This window comes from Mesocricetus auratus, unplaced genomic scaffold (genome assembly GCF_017639785.1).
Source record: "Mesocricetus auratus isolate SY011 unplaced genomic scaffold, BCM_Maur_2.0 Super-Scaffold_100676, whole genome shotgun sequence".
Classification (NCBI taxonomy): Eukaryota; Metazoa; Chordata; class Mammalia; order Rodentia; family Cricetidae; genus Mesocricetus; species Mesocricetus auratus.
Genome location: NW_024429266.1, coordinates 165,867,986 through 165,890,998, shown reverse-complemented (window position 1 = coordinate 165,890,998; position 23,013 = coordinate 165,867,986). Strand labels below are relative to the sequence as shown.

Sequence of the window (23,013 nt, the reverse complement as noted above, 5' to 3'; positions counted from 1 at the left end):
ATATTCATTTGTCAGGCAGGATAACAAAACGAGCTGGTGTACATGAAGTAACAGGCAAGAAGAAAGCCCGGCTGTCAGAACAGTCTATATTTAACTGCATGCAGGTACACTTACTATTCCATACTCACAAAGGAGTACAAAAGTCTTAATAGGTCCAGTTAAGCTATTCTATTTTAAACAAGTATACATCTTGTAGCAAACATCCTTCAAGAGACACAAGGTCAGAATGGGTGACTTAATTAAAAAATGATACATATGTGTGTGTGTGTTCATGTATATATGTATGTATTATGTATTATGTATGTATATAGCCATTATCATTGGTTTTTTCATTTTTTAATTTAAATTAGAAACAAGTTTGCTTGACATATCAATCCCAGCTCTCCCAACCTCCCCTCCTCTCCCATCCCCCACCAACCCACTCAACTACCCACTCTATTCGCCCTCCACTCCTGAGGGAGGGTGAGACCCTCCATGGGGAATCTTCAAAGTCTATCATATTATCCCCGGCAGGGCCAAGGCCCTCTCCCCTGTGTCCAGGCTGAGACAGTGTCCGTCCATGTGGAAACGGCTCCAAAAATGTATTTGTATACCAGGGCTAAATACTGGTCTAGTATCCAAGGCCCCATGGATTGCTGAGGCCTCCTCACTGACACCCACATTAAGAGAGTCTGGATCAGTCCCATGCTCACCTCTTAGTCAGTCAGTGTGGAGTCCAAAGGCAACCCCTTGTAAAGGTCAGCTGCCTCAGTGGGTTTCACCAGCCAGGTATTGAATACTTTACTCATCAACCCTCCCTCTCTGCAACTGGTTTCCAGGATTTCAGTTCAGTGTTTAGCTGTGGGTGTTTGCCTCTGCTTCCATCAGCACTGGATGAAGGCTATAGGATGGCATATAAGGTAATCATCAATCTCATTATCTGGGGAGGGCATTTAAGGTAGTTTCTCCACTATTGGTTAGTTTGCCAGTTGGTGTCATCCTTGTAGATCTCTGAAAATCTCCCTAGTGCCAGATCTCTTCTCATAACTGTGGTCAGTCCTTGAATCAACCTTCCTGCCCCCCCCATGTCCTCATCTCCCCTCCACATCCCCCCTCTCTTTCTCCAAGCTTCATCTCACCCAATGTTCCTAATTCCCTCAGGAGATCCCATCCCATTCCCTTTCTCTGGGGTACAAGCATATCACTCTTAGGGTCTTCTCTGTTTTCCAGATTGTAGGGGTGGGATTGTAAGCTGGCTATCCCCTGCCCCATGTCTAAAATCCATAAATGAGTGAATACATACCATGTTTGTCCTTTTGTGACTGGGTTACCTCACTCATGATGGTTTATTGTAGGGCCATCCATTGCCTGCAAATTTGAAGATTCCACTTTTTTTTCCATTGATAAGTACTCCATTGTATAAATGTACCACATTTTCTCTATCCACTCTTCAGTTGAGGGGCATCTGGGCAACTTCCAGGTTCTGGATATTACAAATACTGCTGCTATGAATATAGTTGAACAGATGCCCTTATTGTATGAATATACATCTTTTTGGTAGTAGTCTAAGAGTGGAATTGCTGGATCTTGTGGTAGGCTGAATTCCATTTTCCTGAGCAATCTCCATATTGATCTCTAAAGTGACTGTTCAAGCTGGCACTCCCACCAGCAGAGGAGAAATGGTCCCCTTTCTCCACATCCTCTCCAGCATATACTGTCATTGGAGTTTTTGATTTTATCCATTCTGACAGGAGTAAGATGGTATCTCAAAGTTGTTTTGATTTGCATTTCCTTGATGACTAGGGATGTTGAGCACTTTCTCAAGTGTGTCTCAGACTCTTTAGACTCCTCTGCTGAGAATTCTCTATTTAGTTCTGTACCCCACTTTTTAATTGGATGCTTTGGTGTTTTGGAGATTTGCTTCTTGAGTTCTTTGTAAATTTTGGAGATCAACCCTCTGTCAGATGTGAGGTTGGTGAATATCTTTTCCCAATCTGTGGGCTGCCCTTTTGTTATGTTGACGGTGTCCTTTGTATTACAGAAACTTCTTAGTCTCAGGAGGTTCCATTTATTAATTGTCAATCTTATTGTCTGTGCTACTGGTGTTATGTTCAGGAACCAGTCTCCTGTACCAATTCATTCAAGGGTACTTCCCACTTTCTCTTCTAAGAAATTCAGTTTGGCTAGATTTATGTTGACGTCTTTGATTCATTTGGACTTGAGTTTTGTGCAAGGCGATAGATATGGATCTAGGACAGCAACACCAGTTTCCCATGCTTCAACTGTGTTAGTGAGCATTGAAAGCAAAGCAATGCAGGGATAGACCCAGTGCATACTCTCAATGACCATGCCCTGAAGTGGAAAATTAGGGTTGAGAATGGAAAATACCGTAGAGAGCTGGTCACTTTCAACAAAATTCTGTAAGTCCAACTGGAAATATATACTTAATATGTGCCCCAACACATTTGAGATGTTAAATAATATTCCATTCCATATAACTCTAGGCAATAAAGATTGCTTGGATTTTAATTGAATAAACTGATATTATAAATTATTATCTAAATAATACACAAACAAATAGCAAGTTGAAGAATGAAAATACACGTATAATTTTTATCTCTGCGTGTACTCTTTTTGTTATGCCTCAGTGCCAGCTGATGACTCACTACCAAATATGAAAATGCTGGGATTGAAATAAGACAATGAGAAAATAATGAAAACACTGAGGTTAATTAAGCAACTACGTATCTTAATTTTAAACTCATTCTACTTTAATGTGTTATCAAATATTTTTCTTGAAAGTAAAACTATTTTAAAGAACAAATTTAAATGATAATAAGTTTATTTACTAACTAATGATTAGGGAAAGAATAATTTTAAAATATTGTCCTGAAATTATTGAACAATAATAGCACACAAAGTAAGTGTACCAAATCTCTGGGTATGATAATATACTGAAATATAACATGAAAGCTAGCAAAGGCCAAACCATAAAAGATAAAGGAACACAATATATACAAGAAAACAAAGCAGAAATTCAATCTTGAAGAACTTGAGTCTGGAAAATATTTCTTGGAATTCACAAAACACAGCAGAGTAGTTGTGGCACATGCCTTTAATCCCAATACTCAGGAGTCAGAGGCAGGTAGATCTCTCTGAGTTTGAGGCCAGCTTGGTCTACAGAGAAAGTTCCAGGACAGCTAGTGCTGTCACACAGAGAAAACTTGTTTTGAAAAAACACAACAAAAGCACACAAATGAGAAAGAATATTTGACAATTTCACTATACTTTAATAAATACCGTTTTTGGTGAGTTCTATTACGTAAAAATAATATATTCCTATAACACAATTGTTAACAAAATATGATTTCCTGAAATATGATACTCTGAGTTTTGACAGTGGCCATTTTTTTCACACAACTTTGTAAGGAGTGTATTATACTTACTGTGTAAATATGGAAAATACAGAAAATTGAAGTGTTAGATAACCTATCCAATGTCTCATATTAAACTTACCATTACTTAAAAGACATACTCAAATAAAATATTGAAGAAGAAACACTTTTCTTTACTAGCATTAAAAAGTCCAATAAATCATAAAACTATCCATAAGATTAAGTATTAAACTAACAAATTATAAGGTTGAAGAAAAGGCTCAGTGGAGAGGCTAGGTGGTGTTGGCACATGCCTGTAGTCCCAGCACTTGGAAGGGAGATAGAGGCGGATCTCTGTAAGTTCAAGTCCAACATGGTGGATAAAGTGAGTTTCAGGACAGACTCCAAAGCTACACAGAGAAACCCTATCTCAAAAAACCAAAATAAATTAAAAAAATAAGAAGAAAGAAAATGTTCAGTGGATACGAACACATACTCTTTTGCAGAAGACTTAGGACTAGCTTCTTGCACCCCTGTCAGGAAGCTCATGAATCCTTGATTTCCAGCTGTAGGAAATTTGACACTCTCATACTGACACATATACTGAAACACCCATAAATACAACAATAAAAATAAATAAAAGTATGATCCATAATAACAATAATTGCAAAATACAATGTTAAAGACATAAGCAAGGTAGTTTGTGGGAGGGAGTAACCCTAAATCTAACCCTAATCCTAACCCCAGAGAATCTAGGTCACAAGAAGAACCCTAAGAGGGACACATAGATTATCCTCGAAAAGAAAAATAGATGAGATCCCCTGGTGAAACTGGGGATGGAGAGAGGTAGAAGGGAATGGCCAAGTTAGAATAGGCTCCGGGGAGGGATAGCAATGAAAGAGATATCTTGATAGAGGAGGCCATCATGGGGTTAAAGAGAAACATGGTAGCAGGGAAACTCATCACAAGAATGACCCCAGCTAAGACTCCAGCAACAGTGGAGAGAGTGCCACTTATGGTGACGGTGACTACCCTAATTGTCCAGTAAGGAATGGAAGCAGATGAAGAGATCCACAGTCAAGCACTGGGCCAAGTTCTGGGAGGCCAGTCAAAGAGAGGGAGGAGGGATTATATGAGCAAGGGTGATCAAAATCATGACTGGGAAACCCACAGAGACAGCTCACCTAAGCTTTCATAGCTCATGGACTCTAGACCCATCGATAGCTATGGAGTCTGCTTGGGACCTACCTAGGCCCTCTGCACGTGGGTAACAGTTCTGTAGTTTGGTCTGTATGTGGGGCATCTGGAGGTGGAACAAAGGTCTATCCCTGGTTCCTGAGCTGCCTTTTATAGCCTATTCCCTGTGATGGGATGTCTTTCTCAGCCTTGATGCAGCATGGTGGAGTTTGGTCTTGCCTCAACTTGATATGCATGCTTTGTTGACTCCAATAGGAGGCCTTACTCTTCCCAAGGAATGGATGGGGAGTAGAAATATGATAGGGGAGGGAATGGGAACAGATAAGGAAGGGGAAACTGCAGTTGCAGTTACAGACAAAACAAAACTTTTCAATATGAATACACAAATGAGACTGAAGGAGGCATACACACTTAAAGGATTTCTTGTACTCTAAACTGTGTGTGTGTGTGTGTGTGTCTGTGTGCATGTATATATATGTGTCTATGTGTGCTTATGTGCATGTGTGTGTGCGTGTATTGTGTGTTTGTGTGTGTGTCTCTCTGTGTGTTTGTCAAATGCATATATGTCCAAGAAAAGAGTTCCAGATAATAGGAGATCCAGAGAGATACTAAGAGTAAGACTTCAGTGGTTTTATTAAGAGTCTGAGTAAAATAAGTAAATGAAAGACCCCAGAATATTCATTGCTATGTTTGAAAGCCAGGAAGTCACCTGTATGGGTATTTTAAGCCTGTTTAGATATGTTTTCCCTCTTTTTTCTTCTTTCTGTATTTCTTTCTCTTAAATTTGAATTTATTTTGAGGGGTTTCAAGGGCAGAGGGCAGATATGAAGGGATGGGGAAGTGAAGGAGATTGAGACACATAATGGAAAGACACACAGAACAAATAAAAAAATTTAAAAAATGAAATGATGATGATTTACATGCATGTGTTGTTATGCTGTGTGAATACAAAGTATTTAATTTAAGCCATTTTAATTTTGAGTTTTCTTATTTTTATCAACAAAATATGTTTAAACACAATACAATAGATAAGAGAAGAAGGATGAATCTTTCCTGTTTTTTTCAAACTCCTAAATGTCGATCAGGTTGTTTAAGCTATATAAGCACCAATTACTCTGTTGATTGTTTTACTAATGTTATGTATCTACTAGTGTTAATGTGGCAGTGAATTATATGCAATGCATATATAATACACATTCACAATATGTATATAATATTCAGATACTATGTATCAACCAGGCATGATGACCTGTGCCTAAAATCCCAACAGTTTGTGGGAAATGTAAAGAAGATCTGAAGTTCATGGTCATCTTCAGCTTGGGGTATGTGAAAACTTATCTAAAAAATTATCTCTGAACCAAAAATTTATTATATGAAAGTGCCAGTCATAAGATGGCTATTTAATACATATTTACAATTTTTAGGGATACATTAAATTACTACTATTAGACATCCAAAGGAATCAAGGAAGAGAAGGGAAACTGTCGTAGCCAGAGGACATGTATGCAAAGACTGAGCAGAAAATGCCAGTGATAGTCAAAGCTTCCAACTGACTACCTTCCAGCTCTGTCCCTCCACTTGAGGTTAACTGCTGCAAACACTTTTGGACAAAAGATGGGACACAGCTGGCAATACTATAGTACTCTTCACAAACTCCCTTATAGAACTTTCGTTTATCTCTTTATGGTTCTTGTCTACATAGTTTCAGTGTAGCAATAAATAAACGATAAGAGGCATAAAATAATATTTGTTGACAAAATTACTTGTAGACTTCAAGTTATGTTTCAAAATGATGTTTTTCTTTTTCTAAATAACCTTTCTTCCTATTCATTCGATTCCAGTTTCTGAGCAACTGGTAATTAGTTACCTGGGAAATAGCCCTTTATCACTCCAGGTTTTGGCCACAATATTAATCTTCTGGACTTGCCCAAATGAAGTATTTATTCACAATCTTTTCCGGCCTATTCTTCATATTTCAAGGGCTGGCATTTCCCTTGCTTGTCTCTGGACACTAATATTTAATCATATAATCATAGGAGTTGGAGATGGATGAGACCTAACAGTTCACTCTCCATCTGCCTGCCAAAGCTGTGGCTGTTTTCTCCATCTTTTGGCATTGGTTTTTACAAAGCTGGTGATTTATCCACTAACACAGTTTTAAATGCCATATTTTTGCACATAGATCAGGAATATCTACCACCCAAAGTTTCATGTTCATTCCATAGCTAGATCTCTTGAGTGATCTCACTAATAATTATTCATAAGTGCACATTTGCACAGAACACAAAGGTATGTGTGTGTATATACATGAACACACATTTCTTCACCCACTTGTATACATACAAAATGTTCAAATCACTTGTGATTGTGGTCAGATGAGTGCACCTGTTACTTCAATGAGTAAAACACAAATCAACCAAATGGCCAGAATGGGAATGAATAGCCTATTCAGTCAAAATTTTAGACCCAATATCCAAGTATGACTATCATCATGGTTTTTCCCAATAAACATTTTCTCTATATTTAAAAGTGTATTGAAAATTATTCTGCCTTTTTAAAGAATTTCTGAGTAATTTTTTCCATTTTTAATTTTGTGCCACATTCTACAAATTTCTGGTTGGAAAAAAGTGTATTAATTTTAAGTGTACAGAGATAGATGGATGAAAAATATCAAATCCAACAAATATTACATTTATCTCCAAATAGGTCCTTTATGACATTCACATCTTCAGCATTTATGTTACATTTCAGTGGTATGAAGTGGCATTGAAATAGTATTTAGAAATGTGCTTAAATTATGGGATCATTTTGGTACCTACATTATTTATGTACTTATATAGCTTTTCTCATGTATTTACATAGGCAGAATCAAAGTCAGAAGTCAGAAGAGAGTATGTGTGTTTGTATGTGGGGGGTGTAAGCAGGTTTAGCCAAACCCAAAGCAGTCCTCTGTTCTGATAGTAACTGGGGGCATTGGAAAATGTTAAATTTCTCTCTCTCTTCCACCTCAATTGCTATTGTCATGTTTTAATGACTGATGACTATACGCCAATACTACGTCAATCAGATTTTTATTACTATGACCCAAGATGCCTGAGATGACAGTCTTATAGAATGCCTATTTGAGTTTATGGTTGAAGGTTCAGTATGATGTCAGATAGCCATGTTACAATGGTGACTACTGTGAAGTGCTGTGTCAAAGTGAGGTGCATGTACTGCAGTAAAGGAAAAGACCAGAGTCTCATCATCGTTTTGAGTTATGACTCTTAATATCCTCCCATTTGATGCCAACCATTAAAATTAACACTTCATGCTAATATTGTCAGTCTGAGGACACAGCCTCTAGCATGTAGATATGAATTTATGCAGGAATACTTAGGATGTAAGATACATTGTATGTTAATCTTATATCAGATATATTTGCTAGTTTATATTACTCTCTCTATCTCTGACACACACAAACACACACACACACACACGTTCACTCTATTTCCCTGAAATGTACCATGGAACTTAACTCTCTTGCAGTACGTGTGCATAGGTCTATTCCCTCTATTCCTGAATCACAACTACTTAGATGGCAGGTGTTACAAGTCATATCTCAGCTTCCTTTGAACATTTTACACTGCTTGTACTTTATAAACTCTAAAGGAGAATACAGAAACTAAGACAAGAACTTATTATTGTCTTTCCAGAAACTCTAGAAGTTTCTGGTAAGTTTCCTGCCATTCTTATAGCTGGAGAGAGGTGGTGAGGGAAACTGGATTCAACTTGTAAAGTACTGTCAGTCATGACAAGCTTTGTGAGTTACAGGAGGTGAAACACACAGCAAATTATTTGCAGATGTGTAAATTGACAAGTTCTTGGGGGGGTTGAAGAGTTGGAAATTCAGCAATATTTCCCCCTCTCCTAGAGTTGGCAATATATGGGCCAGTTGTATTGGCGATATAATGTTACAGACCTATAATAGAGCAGCATAGCCATGTTCCATTACACTTTAAAAGTTTCCTTGAGCTTCCAAGTTAGTGTTAAGGTAAAATCACAGCTCAAACCATTGTTGGTCATTTTCACAGGGGAGTCAGTTATTTCTCCAGTTCACATTTCTCACTTTCAGCAAAAAAGCTAAGGATGCTTCACAATGCTTGTAATCTAGGACTGGATGAATATAGATATTTATCCCGTGTGCATGAAGAGGCTTTTGGAGGATATAGAAGGATATTGTCTCAGCATAGATAAAAGGGAGTAGGACCCATATCCTGCCCAAGTGATGTGACAGACTTTGATAATCTCCTCTGTGAGGAGTGGATAGGGGGTGGATGGGGAGATGGTGGGGGGAATGGGAGGACAGAAGGGAGAGGGAACTGGGATTGGTATGTAAAATAACTTTGCTTTTAATTAAAATAAAAAATAATTTAAAAGATGAAAACCCAAACTGAGACAAATCTGGAAATGAAAAATTTTGTAACTTGAGAAAAAAATAAATTTGATTATTTTACTACACTAGAGCACATATACTTTTCACCATACAATATAGAACTGCATACCAACACAACACATTATAGCATATGATGTTGTTTTTATACTTCCTGTCTAATAACTTCTTCCTAGGCTCTAAATGATTGAGATACTAGGGCAGGATAATAAGATGTAATTTATGAAGTAGGTATGAAAAAGTTGCTTTATTAGATATATAACCCAACACCATTTGAAAGAGGTGAAAGGAAGGAGTATTAATTATGAGGAAACAGTAAACAAGAAGAAAAACCACAAACAAGTTTCATTACTCAACTGTGTGTGTATGGTTTATAGGAAGCCAATGAAATCCAGAAGTGGGGGACCAAGAAAGAAAGGTGCAAACCAGGCCCCCTGAACATGTGTGTTAGTTAGGAGACTTGGACAGTCTATGGGGCCTCTAGCTGTGGAACTAGTAATAATCCATTGTACATGGATGGACTTTGGGAGGCCATTCCCCATGGAGGGATACTCTCTCAGCCCAGATACATGGGTAGGACCTAGGCCCTGCCCCAAGTGATGTGACAGACTTTGTTGATCCCCCATGGAAGGCATCACCCTCTCTTGGGAGTGGATGGGGGGTGGATGGGGAGATGGTGTAGGGCATGGGCAGATGGCAGGTAGAAGGAACTGGGATTCATATATAAAATAAGATTTTTCTAATTTAAGTAAAAAATTATATAAATATACACAATACACAAAATTATTTTTCTCCCAAGATAAATTTTTTATTTAATTGTTTATACAATATATTTTAATTATGTTTTCCTATCTTCCAATTATTCCCATATCCTTCCCTCCTTCAAAACTCCCTGTTCACCCAACATTGTCCTTTCTCTCAAAATAAACTACAAAATACACAAAAATGAAGGTTGAGTCAAAAAATAAATAGCAAATAAGATAAAAATTTTTAAAAGTCAAAGTAAAACAAAAAGGTCCACCTGTTTTCATCCCCAAGTACACATATGGGGAAAAAAACCAAGGAGTTTTTTTTGTGTTGACCTACTACTCTTGGGCATGGTGTCTCCTCTGGAGTGTGGATGATATACTCTGTATCACTCCCCTGGAGAAAAACGATTTTTACCATTGCTAGAAGATATCAATTGTAAATAGCTTCATGATTAGGGATAGTATCCTTTATTACCCTCTTAGCACTGAGACCCAGTATATGTTGAAGCTTGCAGGTGTTGTATCTGACAGAGCAGTCTTGGTGAATTCATAAGTACATCAGTTCTGCTGTGTCTGGAAGATGTTATGTCTTTGGAGATACCTATTACTTCTGGCTCTTTCAATCTTTCTTCTTACCTTCTTGGTTACTAAAGCAGTATCAGGAGCAAGCTTAATCTCATGGAGTGGACCTTAAATACAGTTAAAAATAGTTGCTTTTTCCTATGACATTTGTGCTGCTACTTCACCAGGATATCTTTCAGTCAGGAGCCTGTTGTAGGTAACAGGGTTTGTACCTGTGTGATATTAATGATTACTTTTCTCATCTGGTTATGTGCAAAGAAACTTCTAGCACTATGAACACTGGTTAGTAAGGTTAAAGCATTTCATTGTGCATTGGCCTGACTTCTCCAAGTTCAATGATATAAGTAATATGTGTCTTCAGCAATAGCAACCAATAGCCTTGGGCACAGACTATGATGTTTTAGGCCAGTGAGTCAACAAAATTAAACTTATGCCTGGCAGCAGGGGCTCTTCTTGGTGGCATGAGATGTTTATATTTTAGTGTAGAAGTATCCCAAAATATAGACATATAAGAAAGCAATCTAAATAAAGTCATTTTTTATGGGAGAGTCAATGCCATGACTAGACACACTGATTCTTTCATCCTCCATAAATGGGAAGTCCTTCCTTTTGGTTCTGCTCAATTAAAACATATATTAGAACTGCTCAATTGTAAATATTCTAAAATTTTGATTTTATTAAGAAAGAAAAAGTCATCATTCTGCTTCTTTAATAAATTTAAGTATTTTTCCTCTGTGTTCATATTTTTCAAACACACATGTTGTCAAGCAAAATAGCTGTTATCTAATTCATTGAAAAGATTATTATCAATTATAGTGATAGATAATAGATAAGCATGCCCAATATAATTGCATGTCCTTATGGTAGGTTCATATTAATAGATAATGTGTTTATGTAGTGTATAATAACATGTCATTACAGAGTAACCAATCCTAATTACCCACCAACTGTGTAAGCAATTAATTAATGAATGCTGTAAAAATCTTTCCAGTTAATTCAATACATCTTTGCTGTTTAAAATCTATCTCAGGTACTAAGGACAATTTAGTAACAAATTAATATGAATCTAGTTCTCAAACTTATATTCTGATCAGAAGAGGTAGTTGGCAGAAATCCAAAATAAAAAATAATTTAAAATATCAACCAAAAATGTCAATATTTCTCAGGTTAAACTGAGGACATAATGAAGGGGAATTGCATTCCATGGACATGTGTCTAGATAAATATGGATTCACATTCATACATACAATTTATAGTATTAGAAATATGGAGAAATCTAAGTTTTCATATTATCTGTGTACATCCTGCTATTTGTTTTAATGTACAGCTCACTTTTTAAACCCACTATAATGTAAATTCTTAGAAATAGTCTTAAGGGACTAGTTACTAAAACATTTGAACACGTTCAGTACAGAAATACATTTTTCAAATATTTTCATTTACAGGGCTAAATCTGCAAATGCCAAAACATGAATATAAAATCAGTGGTATGAAATATGTACACAAGGTGGGTTGACCATTTATTACAAATATTGCTGTAGGGAGATTCTAGTCGCTAAAATAGCTACCTTGCTCTGCTGGCCCAGCAGCACCCAGTATTCCCAAGCAGTTTCCCATGCAAGTACTAACCAGGCCCAACCCTGCTTAGGTTCAGACAGACCAAGTGCCTTCCTCTTGCATCGCAGCTGCTCACTCTTAATCCTGTGCCCACTTGCATATCCTCTTTTTTTGCATGGTTCTGCTACCACCCGGTTCTCCCTACCACTGCTCAGGCCCAAGGGTTTTAAAATGGGACATTTAAAATGCATCGCTCAGTACCTACATCAGAGCATTACTGGATCCCTGAGATTCAATGGTAAAAGGAGGGTTCCTTCTGGAAAACTACATACTTACATTTATCTGCTCTGTCATTTATTTACTAATTGTATGACTGGGACCAAAATACATGAAGAATAAGCGGGCATTCCCTTGCAGGGGAATTCTAGTGGTGTATAACCTTGGACTCAACTTGCTGTCTCTCTATGTTCTATAAGTTGGTGACAGGTGTTCAGGAAGGCAAATGTGATTTCTTCTGTCAGAAAATACTCAGTGCAGGAGAATCTGACAATGAAGATCATCTGTATCGTCTGGTGTTACTACTTCTTCAAACTCACAGAATTCATGGACATCATCTTCTTCATCCTTCACAAGAACAACCACTAGATCACAGGACTACATGTCTACCACCATGCCTCCATGTTCAATCTGGTGGTTTGTGATGAACTGGGTTCCTTGTGGCCATTCTCATTTTTGTGGACACTCAACAGCTTCATCCATATCCTCATGTACTCATACTATGATCTGTTCTCTGTCCTTTCCACCTCTGGTGGAAAAAGTAGATCACTAAGGGCCAGATGGTCCAGTTTGTGTTAAAAATCCTCCAGATGAGCTGAGGGATCATCTGGCCATGCGCCTTCCCCCTTAGGTGGTTGCATTTCCAAATCAGGACAGCTATATGCGTAATCTCTGTTATATGCCTTTACCCGGGGACTGGACTTGTAGTATGCATCTATTGCTCAGTGGTGCTCTTTCTGGTTGTAGATCTTTATTTGTGTATGTTTTTATCTTTCCTTCTCCCGGAATATACTTGATATTTGTTATCATTGTATATAGTTTTTGTATCAAGCTTAAAACCTTCTCCTTTAGAAAAAGAGGGAATTTTAGTGGCATCTGGCCTTACCAGTGAATTTGTAGTGGTAGCCACACCCTTTGGGCATGTTTGTAGATTCAGACTTGTTAGATGGAGGAGGATCTGGCACGTGCTCTCTTGGGTGGTGAGAGCATCAAAATGACAGAAACTGCATCTTCTGAAGCAAGAAGACCACAGTGGTTATTTACTCTTATCCGTGTGGTTCCCTAATAAACACCTATTTATCATTTATATTGGGTCTGGTGAGCACATTTAATCCCCGCCTTCAATTCCCTAATACTTTTGTCTTTGTCTTATGCCTTGTTTCTGTCAAATAATTCAGTTGCTATATAACTAATAATTCATTGCTTATGACATGGGTTGTAAGCCTGTACATGCCATGGAAATGGTAGATATACATAGCACACTAAAGAATCATTTCTTTTGTTTGGTTTAAAAGTTTAAAATTAAAGCATAGTAACCTAAATTCTATTTAGTTACAAAGTCTGTGAAGACAATATCCCACTCCAGAGCTTGATTAGTGGTGTGCAGCACTATACCTCACTGTGAGCTGTGAGCTATTTTATGAGACAGAGAGAGAGAGAGAGAGAGAGAGAGAGAGAGAGAGAGAGAGAGAGAGAGAGAGAGAGAGAGAGAGACTGTGTGTACTTATGTCATAGATTTGTCAGAGATGGTCAGAGGATAGCCCTTGTGAGTCAGTATTTTCCTTTTACCTTGTACAATCTGAGAATCAGATAAGGTCTCAAGGTCACAGGTTAGAACCTCTACCCACTGACCAATATTGACAGTCCAGGGTTTTGGTATTTTTGTTGCTTACATTTCCAAGTTCATATACATGAAAGACCCTTTTGTTTCCTTCACCCAATTGCTATACAAATTACACAACAATGCTTAATGCCTGGACATTTTTTTCCTATCAATGCAATGTGAATATCTTCTGGTCTAAATTCATGCAGCTCTTTTGTGAACCATGCTTTCTTTCTTTATCTTTGTACCAATATTACATTTTCTTAATTATCCCATTTTCATTAAAAGCCTTGATATATAGACCATAAGTCTGGCTTCCTTCCTCATTTATCTTACATAAACTTCCTTTGGCACATTTCCTCTTCTAAATGAAATTTATAAGGAACATTTTGAGTTTCATGAATAACACGAATAGGATTTTTTATTACACTTCAGTGTATTTATAGATTAGTTTGGAGGTGTATTCTTACCTTTTTAATATTAAGTCATCCTGTTCACAATATGGCTTAGTTCACCTTTTATTTAAATCTTCTTTTACATCCTTTAGTAAAATTTTACAGTTTTCTTCACATAACCCTTATGATTATTTTTACTAGGGTCATCATTTTATAGGTTTGGGGTTATTGTGAAACAGATCTTGACCTCTATTATATCATCCGTCCTTTGCAAGCATACAATAAACTTACAGAAAAATTTCATTTTGCTGTTTTCTGAAACTTATGTCATTTTCTTCTATGTAATATTTACACAGCTTGTTTCTTATTATTTTGTTCTAACATTTATATATTTTATTTTTTATCTTTTTGGCTTGGTGGATTTCTTTTCCGGGACTGATGTACAATGGTGATCCCCGACCTGATAATTATCTCATATTCCTTGCTGATGATTTTAAGAGAAGCTTTTCCATTTTCCTCTAATAAAATGAGCTGTCTCTTAGACAGTTTTCTGATAGACACAAAGGTGTTCCTTTCCATTTTTCCATGCTAAGAATTTTATTCACTTTCAGTGTTTATTGAAACATAATATAAAATTGTTTTAAATTTTTCTTCTATTTCCCTCCTTCAATAATTGAGTACAGTGCATGTCTGACTTATCTTCCAACATTCAAAACACTCATCTAAATGAACACCAATGATATTACATTACTTTCAGGCTCTGATGTAATATATTTCAAAATATTTTAATCCAGGTATGTACATTTGTTCTGATTAGTAACAATGGTCTATTTTCTTTTGCTATCACTGTTTCATTTTTACTAAAGATGGCTTTTTATTTTTTCATTTATTTAACGTTAATTTTCGAGTATTGTATCTTGACATGAAATCTTAGCCACATATTGAACCAGGTATACTTTATGACTCATATAAATTATTGAATTTTACCACCACTTTCATAAGAAGATATTACAATGCCTTTGTGGATTTTGTTGTTGCTCCTGTTGAAATCATTAAAGATTACAGACACAATATTATGTGTCATGCTGTTTTGTCATCCATATTTCTCTGTCAAATTTTGAAAATCCTTCTTTTTTATATTTTATTTTATTTTAGAAACACTCTGATTTAATATACATTCCCCCATTCCTTCGCCCTCCCATACTCCCATGCTTCCCACCGACACCTCCCCTCAACCCACTCCCCACCAGGGATAGTGAGACCCTCCAAAGTTTATTACATCATTTACCCAGGCCCTCCTTTCCATATTTGGACTGCAATTGTATCCCTCCATAGAGAATGGACTCCCAAAGCCCATTTGACCTAGGAAATAACACTGGCGACACTGTTAGAGTTTCCATAGATTGCCTTGGCTTCCTAGCTGAACACATTCCAAGGACTTGGTTCTCTCCAATGTGGTTCCCACAATTTATAGCTAGGGTCTACATGCTCTCATTAGGTCAGGTCAACTGTTTCTGAAGGTATCTCCAGTTCTGTATTGGTCCATTTGGTTATTTCTCCTACCTCTCCACAACTGGATTCCTGGAGTATGGCTCAGCATTTAGCTGTGGATGGCTGTTTCTGCTTGACCAACTACTGGATCAAAGCTCTAGGAACGATAACCAAGGTAGTCAGCAATCTCATTATAGGGAAAAGGCATCAAAGGCAGCCTCTCCACCACTGCCTGGATTCTTACTTGGGGTCATCCCTGTGGCTCCCCTACCATTTCCTCTGTGTCAAACCTCTCTCCTATGTTTACATATGCCTACTTTTGTTTCTTATAGATTTTACACCTTACTTCTTTTATTTGTCTAGTGCAAATTTTATTAAATTGTAGATAACTCTTGTCTTTTCTACTCTACAGAACCATATTTTTTCTCCTTTGCCTCAGAGAGAATTTGTTCAAAGAGAAAAAGTCAGAAATTTGTAAGGTGGGATTTTTCTCTGTTTCCAGAAGGCACATCATCCATTAAAGGTCAGTTTTTTACTTCTGCTGAACATTCTAGCTCGAACTTAGAGTGGAATATTCCAGTATTTATATTTTACCTACCATTCCAAATTTTTTTCATGTAACTAGATACATTTAAAAATGTGTCATAAATCCAGTGATAATTTTACTGAAGAATTCGCAACTACAAAAATTTTATTAAAATTCCATCTTTCCCTGATGATTTTTCAATCAACTTGACTCATAGAAATTTGCTGTCCACATTATTTCCATGGGCACTCTATTCTTAGACTTTTGTTAAGTAGCTGTATGGCTGGACCCTGAATCTCATACATGCTAGGTAGCCAATATTTGTTAACAGGTGTCCAATAGGAAAAAAAACACCCAGTCAACAAAGACAAATTAAAAATCAGCACCAAATATTTGGGTACCCAGGTTTCTAAAAAAAACGCTAATAAAACTCATGCATTGATAGTGGGGGACTTCAATACTTGGCTCTCATCAAGGGACAGGTCATCTAGACAAAAATAAACAGAAAAATACAGGAGCTAAAAGATAGCATGAGCCAAGTGGACCTAACAGATAGCTATAGAGGATTTCATACAAACACAGAACCTGACAGACTATTCTCAGTACTTCACAGAACATTCCTCCAAACTGATCACATACTCAGTCCTAATGCAAGTCTAGACAGACAGAAGAAAATAAAAAAAACCACTTTGCATCTTATCTGACCACCATAGAATAAACCTGAACTTCAAAAGGAATAGAAGCAACATAAAACCTACAAAATCATGGAAACTGAACAACTCTCTACTGAATAACTACATGAACAAGCCAGGCATAAAGAAAAACCAGATGACGAAGTGGCTAAGAAAGAAATCAGAGAAACCTCACCCTTTAAAATAGCCATAAACAGTATCAAATATCTGGGGATAATGTTAAACAAGGAAGCGAAAGACCTGTATATCAAGAACTTTGAGTCTTTAAAGAAAGAAATCAAAGAAGATACCAGAAAATGGAAAGATCTCCCAGCTCTTGGATTGGTAGGATCAACATAATAAAAATGGCAATCTTGCCCAAAGCAGTCTACAGATTCAATGCAATCCCTATCAAAATTCCAGCACAATTCTTCACAGACCCGGAAAGAACATTAATCAACTTTATAGGGAAAAACCAAAGGCCCAGGATAGCCAAAAGAACCCTATACAATAAAGGAACTTCAAGAGGCATCACCATACCTGACTTCAAGATCTATTATAGAGCTATAGTCCTGAAAACAGCTTGGTATTGGCACAAAAATAGGCAGGTAGACCAATGGAACCGAATTGAAAACCCTGATTTTAACCCACACACCTATGAACACTTGATTTTTGACACAGTAGCTAAAACTATACAATAGAAAAAAGAAAGCATCTTCAACAAATGGTGCTGGCATAACTGGGTACTGGTATGCAGAAGACTGCAGATAGATCCATGTTTATCGCCTTGTACAAAACTTAAGTCCAAATGGATCAAAATCTCAACATACATCCTGCCACACTGAAACATTTAGAAGAGAAAGTGGGAGATACTCTTCAACGAGTTGGTACAGGAGACCACTTCCTGAACATAACAACAGTGGCACAGACACTGAGATCGACAATTAACAAATGGGACCTCCTGAAACTAAAAAGCTTCTGTAAGGCAAAGGACACAGTCAACAAGGCAGAAAGACAGTCCACAGAATGGGAAAAGATATTGGCTTACCCCACATCTGACAGAGGGCTAATCTCCAAAATTTACAAAGAAATCAAGAAGCAAGTCTCCAAAACACCAAAGGATCCAATTAAATGGTGGGGTACAGAACTAAACAGAGAATTCTCAATAGAGGAGGCTAAAATGGCCAAGAGACATTTAAGAAAGTGCTCAACATCCTTAGCCATCAAGGAAATGCAAATCAAAACAACTTTGAGATACCATCTTACTCCTGTCAGAATTGCTAAAATCAAAAACACCTAAGACAATTTATGCTGGAGAGGATGTGGAGAGAGGGGAACACTCCTCCACTGCTGGTGGGAGTGCCAACTCGTATAGCCACTTTGGAAATCAGTATGGAGATTCCTCAGGAAAATGGGAATCAATCTACCACAAGACCCAGAAATTCCACTCTTAGGCATATATCCAAATGAGGCAAATTCATACAACAAGGGCATCTGCTCCACTATGTTCATAGCAGCATTATTTGTAATAGTCAGAAACTGGAAGCAACCTAGATGCCCTTCAACTGAACAGTGGATAGAGAAAATGTGGTACATTTATATAGTGGAGTATTACTCAGCAGAAAAAAACAATGGAATCTTGAAATTCGCAGGTAAATGGATAGCACTGGAAGAAACCATCCTGAGTGAGGTAACCCAGTCACAAAAAGGCAAACATGGTATGTACTCACTCATATATGGATTTTAGACATGGATCAGGAGAGTGCCAGTCTGTACTTCCACTGACAGAGAGTCTGTGAAACAGGAAAGTACCTAAAAGTTATGCATGGTACCTAAGAGAGGAGAAATGAGGCAAGATCCTCTGAACAGATGGGGAACATGAGGAGGGGTGAGGAGAGGGGGACCTGGGAAATAGAGAGGGGGAGAAGTGGAAGAGAGAGTAGGATGTGGAGGAACAAGAAGGTTGACTGGGGGGGGATAGGGGGAAGAGGGAATCATAGTTTAGAAGACAGATCAGGCACCGTTGTGACCTCTAGTGATCTAAACGGATGACACCAATTGGCAAGCTAAGGAATAGTGTAGAGACCACCTCAAATGCCCATTCCTGATAGTCAACTTGATATCTATAACCATTCTGGAGCTTTCATCCAGTGACTGATGGAAGCAGAGGCAAATACCCACAGTTAAATACTGAACAGAATCCAAGGAACCCAGTGACAGAGAGAGAGGAGCGAAGAGCAAATTGGCAAGGAATGGGCTGGCAAAACCAGCAGAGACAGCTGATCTGAACAGGGGAGAGCTCTTGGACCCCAGACCGACAGCTGGGAGGCCAGCATGGGACTGATCCAGACCCCCTGAATGTGAGAGTCAATGAGGAGACATGGGCTACCTATGGGGTCCTGAGCAGTGGATCAGTGTTTATCCCTCGAATACTAACAGACATCCTGTGTCCATAACACAAAGAGGGTTGCTCTCTCTGCCTGGACTCTTAGGGAAGTGCCTGAACCCTACCCTGAGTGAAATGATAGACTCTAGATATCCCCTATGTGGAAGGAATTGGCAATAGGGTGGGAGGATGGGGGGATGGTGGGGAGATGCGGGAGGAGGGGAGGGAGAGGGAACTGGGATTGACATGTAAAACAAGCTATTTAAAATTAAAATTAAAATAGATAAATAAATAAAAACTTCCTATATTTGAATAAAAATGAATGCACAAGATACTCAGTTTTATGATACAATTTGAAAGCAGTGCTAAGAGGAAAGTTCATTGTACTGTCTTTATAAAGAAATTTGAGTAATCTAATACTAACAACTTAATAGCATGCTTAAAAGCTCAAGAACAAAGATAGACAAGCTCACCCAAAAGGAATATATGGCATGAAATAATCAAATCTAGGGCTGAAATCAATAAAACAAAAACAAAGAGGAAAATGCAAAGAATCAATAAAACAGAGTTGTTTTTAAAAAAAAAAAAAAAAACAAGAAGATAGAAAAACCCTTACCTGAACTACCTGAAAGACATTGAGGACATTCAAAGAATCACTGTCATGTTTTGAAAAATCTGTACTCCACAAAATTTGGAAACTTATAAGAACTGGATAGTATTCTTCATAGAAACCACTTGGCAAACTTAAATCAAGACAAGATAAACAATTCAAATAGACCCATTACCTGTAAGGAAATAGAAGTAGTCATTAAAATTCTCCCAACAGTCAGGATGGGGACAGATTATTTTAGTGCAGTATTCTGCAATATATTTAAAGAAGACCTAATGCCAATCATCCTCAAATAATTCCAAAAATAGAAACAGACGAACATTTCAAAATTCATTTTATGAAGCCTCAGTCACCCTGATATCCAAACCACACAAAATTTTGACAGAGAATTGCAAACCATTTATGAACATAAATGCAAAAGTACTAACTTTTTAAGTGAAAATAGATTCTTCTCTCATAAATACATCCCAACCATATTTTCTGCTCTACCCATTCCTCACTTTTCCTACCACTGTCCTATTCCAGACATATATCCCCTTTTATTCCTTTTCAGTAAAAAGCAAACCTCTAAGACATAACCAAATAGAACAAAACAAGATAAAATAAGACAAGGCAAAGACCCTCATGCCAAGGCTGGACAAGGCTACCCAAAATACAGAAAAAAAGTACTAAGAGCAGCCAAAAGAGTCAGAGACACACCTACTATTCTCAATATATTATTTTAGGTGATACATGGGTCAAAGTAATCCAGTCGAATACTCTAACATGAACCCAAACACCAAAGAACACCAGATTTTTGAAAAAGAACCCAGAAATATGCAATGTAAAAAAGAAAGCACATCAACAAATGGTGCTGAAATAACTGGATGAAAGCATTTAAAAGAATGCAAATGATCCATATCAATTGCCCTACATAGTCCTCAAGTCCAAGTGGATCAAAGACCTCAGCATAAATCCAGTTACACTGAAACTGAATGCCCATTCCTGATAATGAACTTGACATCTACACCATATGCCATCCTAGAACCTTCATCCAGTAACTGTTGGAAGCAGAGGCAAGCACCCACAGTTAAACACTTAACTGAACCCATGGAACCCAGTGACAGAGAGAGGAACAATGAGCAAATTGGCAAAGAATGGGCTGGCAAAATCAGCAGAGGCAGCTGATCTGAACAAGGGGGAGTTCTTGGAACCCTACCAACAGCTGGGAGACCAGCACGGGACTGATCCAGATCCCCTGAGTGTGAGAGTCAGTGAGGCAGCCTGGGCAGCCTATGGGGCCCTGACCAGTAGATCAGTGTTTATCCCTGGCATACAAATGGACTTTGTGTGTCCATATCACAAAGATGGATGCTCTCTCAGCCTGGACTCTTAGGGGAGTGCCTGGACCCTGCCCTGAGTGAAATGACAGACTCTGGATATCCCTTATGTGGACGGAAGTGAAGATAGGATGGGAGGCTGCAGCGGATGGTGGGGGCATGCAGGAGGAGGGAAGGAAGAGGAAACTGGGATTGGCATGTGAAGCAAGCTATTTAAAATTAAAGTAGTTAAAAAAAAAGAAAGTGGGAAGAAGCCTTGAACGTATTGGCATAGGAGACAATTTCCTTAGTATAATACCAGTAGCACAGACAGAGATCACCAATTAGTAAATGGGATCTCCTGAAAGTGAGAAATTTCTGTAAGGAAAAGGACACTGTTACTAAGACATACCAGCAGTCTACAGAATTGAAAAAGATCTTCACCAACCCCACAACTGACAGAGGACTGATATTCAAAATATATAAAGGATGCAAGAAACTAGACATCAAAATACCAAATAAGAATTCCCCTAGTCACATAGCACCAAGCATCCAGAAAAAAGAAATAATATTAAGAGCAGTGAAGGAAAAAGGCCAACATATTACACCTGGCTTCTTCATGGAAACTCTGAAAGCCAGAAAGTCCTGGAAAGATGTTCTACAAATGCTAAGATACTGCAGATTCCAGCACAGACTACTACACCCAGCAAAATTCTCAATCACTATAGATGGAGAAAATAAGATATTCCAGGACAAAACCAGATTTATATAATATATATTCACAAATTCAGTCCTATAGAAAGTTCTGGAAGGAAAACTACAACCCAAGGAAATTAACTACACTCAGAAAATTATAGGCAACATATTATCTCACTTTACCAGAACCCAGAAATAAGGGAAAAACTCACACAGAGTACAACCACCATAAACAAATCCAAAACAAACAAGAATCAACAATAATCACTGGTCATTAATATCCCTCAATATCAATGGTCTTAACTCACCTATAAAAAGACACAGTCTAACAGAATGGATATGAAGACAGAATCCATCCTTCTGCTGCATACAACAAACACACCTCACCTTCCAAGACAAATGTTACCTCAGATTTAACCGTTAGGAATAGATTTTCCAATCAATGGACCTAAGAAGCCAGCTGCTGTAGCTATCCTTATATCTAACAAATTAAACTTCAAACCAAAATTTAACAAAAGAGATAAAGAAGGTCATTTCATATGCATCACAGGAAAAATCCATCAGAATGAGGTCTCAATTCTGAACATTTACATCCCAAATACAATGGCACTCACATTCATAAAAGAAACATTACTAAAATTTAAATCACACATTAATCTCCAGACAATTACAGTGGAATACTTCAACACCACACTCACTATTGGACCGGATTATAAGACAGCAGCATAACAAAGAAACAAATGAGTTAACAGAAGTTATGACCCTGTTGGGTTTAACAAATATCTATAGAACATACCATCCAAACACAAAAAAGTATGCCTTCTTCTCAGTGCCACATGGGATGTTCTCAAAAATTGACCACATACTTGGCAACATAACATACCTCGACAGATACCAAAAAAAAAAAAAGGGAATACCTCCCTGTATCTTATCAGACCACCATGCTTTAAAGTTAGAGTTCAACAACAACACAAATTGCAGAAACCCTACAAACTCATGGAAATTGAACAACCCACAATTGCACCATTCCTGGGTTAAGGAAGAAAGAAAGAAATTAAAGACTTCTGAATTCAATGAAAACGAAGAAACAACATACCTAAACTTATGGACACTTTGAAAGCAGAACTAAGAGGAAAGTTTGTAGACATAAGTGCTCATATGAAGAAAATGTAGAATAGTAACACTAGAGAA

General features: G+C 37.6%; 1 pseudogene; it reads left to right on the top strand.

The window, feature by feature from the left end:
* Positions 1 to 12,114: 12,114 nt before the first annotated feature.
* LOC101828885 lies at positions 12,115 to 13,130 on the top strand (annotated as a pseudogene).
* Positions 13,131 to 23,013: the final 9,883 nt, after the last annotated feature.